Raw genomic sequence first — 5,669 nt, 5'->3', positions numbered from 1 at the left:
CTTCCAAGGACTCTAAATTACCAAGGAAATACAAGAAACAGAGGGCAAACAGGCCAGTTTCAGATGATGAGGAGGAAGCAGCTAAGGAAGGGGATCAGGAATCTCTGATCTCACAAGAAAAAGAATTTGATCCAGTTACTTCTTCTCCATCTACTCCATCTCAGGAAACTGTATCTGACAAGGCTAATTTCCCATCTGTGTCTCTTGGTAATCAAGGCACAAGTGCTGATAATGCTGATCAACACTTAGTTGTGCCTGGAGTAATTTTCTTAGAAGCTCCAACAGCAACAAATCTTTTGCCAACACCTGTTACTGATGCTATTCAAACTCCGGAATTATCTACGTCACCTTCTCTGCATCTAGACACTGATGATCAGACTTTAGGTGAGCATCAGGATATGGCTGTTGATCAGAACTTAGCATCAGATCAGCAATTAGGGGATGCTGATGCCTCCATTGCTACTCACACTGCTATTATATTAGATGATACTGACTCTATAAGTTCTGATGCTGCACATGCTGGAGATACTGGTGATGCTGCTCCAACTGCAGATACTGATGCAGCAGGTCCTTCAGGACATATTCCTCTTTCTAAGTCTGAACTAGTAAAGAAGTTTGTTATAGAGGAACCACCAGTGCCTTGGAGTGAAACTCCTGTAGGACAGGAGTGGACTAAGGAATGGAACTCAGTCTCATGTATTCCATCTGCGTTACATCTTACTGAGCACTTGACTAAAGCTGATGAAATGTTAAATTCTGATGATTTCAAAACTCAGCTTCGTGTCACTGCATTGAGTACTAAACATCTACAAGGTCTTCATTCAACCACTCATGCAGAAATACACAAGATTCAGGAGAACTTTATCAAACAAGAACAAGTTTGGAAACTTGATAAGAAAAAGTTCTTTCAACCATCTATGGACAGGATTGCTTATATTGAGAAGACTCAAGATCGTCAACAAGCACAGATTGATAAAATTCTGCAAAATCAAGCTTCTCAGCAATCACAACTGACTGAAATCCAATCTTCAGTGGAATTGCTTATCTCTCTTCTACTTCCTGCTGATGCCAAAAAGGGGGAGAAAGTGATTAAGTCCAAATGCAAGGATGACAAGACACTGCAAGGAAAGGATGATGAAAAAGATGACCAAGGAAACTCTGGAATGGGTGGAGGTCATAGTCAAGGTAAAAGATTCTCATCAAGAAATGCTGAAATTGCAAGTCACATGATAAGTTCTGATACTGAGAAGAGAATAAGTTCTGATACTGGTAAAAGAATAAATTCTGATGAACTTCTAGATCTTGATGAAGAAATGTCAAGACAGTTATTTCTTCAAGAAAATCCAGGAATGGACTTGGAAAGTTTAAAGGAAGAAGAAGCTAGACTTAAATCAAAGAAAGCCACATCTAAATCTGAAGCTTCTGGTAAAAAGTCACTTCCAAAACTTAAAGGCATTGTGATTAAAGAAAAGGCACAAACTGAAGCAACATTTGCTAAATCACAACCAAAGATAGATCCAAGATCCAAGGGTAAAGAAAAGGTTGGTGAACCTGTTAAAGTTTATGTACCTCCTGAAGATGAAGAAATTACTGATGACAAAGATAATCTTGCTCTGACTTCAAGAAAAGTTCTTAAAACAACCTCTGACATGGCTCAAGTTGTTCAAAGTCAAGAAATTGTAAGTTCTGATATTCAAAAGAAGCAAGTAACCTCTGACACAGCTCAAGTTAACTTGATATCAGAAGGAAGATCAAAAACACTCCTACCAGGATTCACTAAGGCAAAACAAACTCAATCTTTGAAGACTACTGCAAGTCGTTTTGAAGCTAGAGTAGTTACTGGAAAGGAAGCAAGAGATAAAACTGGATTGGGAAGTGCTGATGAAAGAAGAGTACACAACACTACCAATGATCCAACTTCCTTGAGTGAACCAGGTATTGGAGCAACTCCTGAAAGATTGAATCAACTGGAATCTGTACAAATGGTTTACCATACCTACTTGAAGGAACACATCTTGTTGTATTTCATGACAGATGGTAGGGTTTATCATATAAGACAAAATGCCATTCCATTGAAGTATTTTGAAGAATTGGAGCATGTATTATTCTTACTTCAAGTGGATGACAGATTGACAGGGACTGCTGCAAACTATTTGAAAGAACAGATTCAGAGACAGAAAAGACTTTATTCTGTTAAGTCTGACAACATATATGTTCCCAAGTACAGAAATCACAATGGTGATATTGTTGATATGAAGCCTAATACTGCACAGATCAGAACATATCTTGGTATTAAGGGGCTTGAATTCAATCTAGAGTCTGACAAAGCTTATGTCATAAGACTAGATCAGGAGTTGAGAAAAGCAAAGATTAATGATCTCAGAGCTGCAATATTTCAAACTGGTGAAGATACTGCAGAGCTTAAAGATGTCAAACGGAGAATGATTGATGAACTCAGATATGCTGAGAAATGTTTGTTGAAGAATTATCTCAGAACAACTCCTGACATCAGAGAGATCTGAAAATGATGAAGCCAAGTCGAAGATCTACAACTGCTTAAATTCTGATGTGTATACAGACTAAAGTTGTTATCAGAAGTTGAATTGGTAAAAGCTTTAAGGACTGTAAGTTGTAGTTATCTTGTCTAATTCTCATGCATTTGTACTTAATGTTTTTGACATCATCAAATATATGTTAAACTTGTATATTTTGCTAATTTACAAGTTGGGGGAGATTGTTAGATATATTTGATAATGTCATGGCTAATATGTTTTATGTTTAGATTTCAGATCTTATTTGAACAGGACAAATCAGTACTTAACTGTTGATCAGTACTTATACTGGAAGTCAGGACTTAAGGGATATCAGTACTTATGTTATCAGGAGATAAGCATCAGGAGATAGATATCAGAATTTAAGTGTTGAAGGATGATCAGATAAGGACAGTAGCTGATTAAAGTTAAGAAGATCAAGATAAACATAAGAAGAGATATGCATGAAGAAGGAATTCCATAAAGAATGGAATACTTGGAAGAAAAGATATCTGATTGATATATATTAGGAAGCAGAATTATATTCCATATCAATTAGCGATTATCTTGTAACTGTGTAATATATAAACACAGACATAGGGTTTACACTAGAAGTGTTATAATTATCGAGAATATTATTTACTGTAACCCTAACAGCTCTCGTGATATTTTGTTCATCACTGAGAGATAACAGTTCCAGATTGTAACAGAGTTTATTGTTTCAATAAAGTTTGTTTTCTGTTACATAAGTTCTTGAAGTTTGATTTGATTGTAATAAACACTGTATTCACCCCCTCTACAGTGAAAGTGTGACCTAACATAAATAGTAATTAAACTATTTTATCATTATTTATATAAATTCTCTAATTTATTAAATATGATTAATTAATTAATCATATTTATTCTACATCGTGAGTGATGCTTCTCAACATATCGCGACTATCCAGATAATATGAATTCACTGCTTAGAATACCAAGAACCTGTTAGTGAATAGTTACCGTACAATAAACTCCTTCTACCCTATAATGTCCCGATTAAATACAAGGCATGGATCTCGTGTCAAGCCTATCTAATTCAATCACTTGCTTACCATTTACTATGCTTAGTTCTATGCAAATTAGAAACTCCTTTCTAATTTCATTCACTCTGGCCAGAGATTCCTGAACTAGCATAAGTGGATCAGCCTTGAACATTCGCTTCCTTCACTGGAAGGGGTAGATCCTTTATTGATCATACACTATCTTCGTGTACAAATTCCTATACCCAGAAGAGCCCTAATAATTGTCCCTGGAGACTAAGAACTAAACCAAAGCATAGTTCAGTGTACACAAGATGACTATGATGACCTCAAGTCTAAGGATACTTGTACAACTATCACTATGTGAATAACTGCTGACACGTGAGTGAACTCCATCAGTTGTTCAGCTGTGCGAGTCATGTTCAGTGAACTTATTCTATAATAAGCACCTACATACTAGCTATAGTGTCACCACACAAATTTCTATGAGAACAGACATCCTTCATAATGAAGCAAGCATAGTATGTACCGATCTTTGCGGATTATTAATTACCAGTTAGTAATCCTATGACCAGGAACTATTTAAGTTTAGAGTTATCATCTTTTTAGGTCTCACTATTATGATCTCATCATAATCCATAAAAAGCTTTACTCTAAACTATGGTATATCTTATTTAAACACTTAAATAGATAGAGCCCGTAATAAAAACAAAACAAGTCTTTATTAATATCAATGAAATCAAAACAGATTACATCAAAGTTATTTCTAAATCCTAATACATGATTGGACTTAGGACATATTCCTTTCAATCTCCCACTTGTACTAAAGCCAATCACTCTGGTATCTAATACCCATCTCATCTTTATGACGATCAAAGTGACTTTCAAAAAGTAGCTTTGTGAGTGGGTCTGCTATGTTGTTATGTGTGTCAACTCTATTTCAATACAATACAAAAAATGTTACCGCGCTCCCACTAACCCTTTTGTAGACGCATGGTTCATCTACGTTTTTGATAAAATCAAACTCTTTGATTGTCTCATCAAAACGAATGTTCCATCTACGAGAAGCTTGCTTTAAACCACATATGGTTCGCAGTAGCTTACAAACTAGGTTTTCATTTCCCTTGGAAAGAAAACCATCTGGCTATATGCCAGATCACATAGTCATAGTAAGCAGCAATCGCAAGCAAAATCCGAACTGATTTTAGTAGGGCTACAGGTAAAAGGTTTCATCAAAGTCAATCCATTGTCTTTGTTTGAATCCTTTTGCCACAAGCCTGGCCTTATAGGTCTCCACCTGGCCATCTGCTATAATCTATCTTTTGTATACTGTATACATAGATTCCATTCTAGATTTCATGGCACTATGCCATTTCTCTGAGTCAACACTACTCATAGCCTCATTATAGGTCACAGGGTCGTCATCATCAATGATCGACAACTCATTGTCATTCTCAATGACAAGGCCATATTACCTCTCAGGTTGGCGAGACACTCTCCCTGATCTATGAATGGGCTATTCCACAAAAGGTTGTTCAGTCAGAACAGGTGTTTCCACTTGATCCGTAGTAGTTTGTGCTACTTGAACTTCATCAAGTTCAATTTTGCTCCCACTGTTTCCTTCAAGGATAAACTCCTTTTCCAAGAAGGTAGCATGTCTGGAGACAAACACCCGATGATCGGTGTAAAAGTAATACCCTAAAATCTCTTTAGGATATCCCACAAAACTACATTTTATGGATCGATATTCCAGCTTATCTGGGTCAACTTACTTCACATAAGCTGGACATCCCCAAATCTTAACGTGTTTAAGACTCGGTTTCCTTTCCTTCCATATCTCATACGGAGTTTGAGGAACAGATTTGGAAGGCACCTTCTTCAGTAAATATGCTGAGGTTTCCAATGCATAACTCCATAGGAATACTGGAAGATTCGTATAGCTCATCATGGACCGAACTATGTCTAATAAAGTTCGATTTCTCCTTTCAGATACCAATCTGGAGGAGTCCACTGGGAGACTATACCATTTACTTTGAGATAATCTAGAAACACTCCATTAAAGTATTCACCACCTCGATCTGATCGATGAGTTATAATACTATGTTTGGTTATTTCTCCA

Source organism: Apium graveolens, chromosome 5, assembly GCF_009905375.1.
Source record: "Apium graveolens cultivar Ventura chromosome 5, ASM990537v1, whole genome shotgun sequence".
In the NCBI taxonomy this organism is placed as follows: domain Eukaryota; kingdom Viridiplantae; phylum Streptophyta; class Magnoliopsida; order Apiales; family Apiaceae; genus Apium; species Apium graveolens.
The sequence above is the reverse complement of the archived record's forward strand: the minus strand, read 5'-3'. Positions refer to the sequence as shown.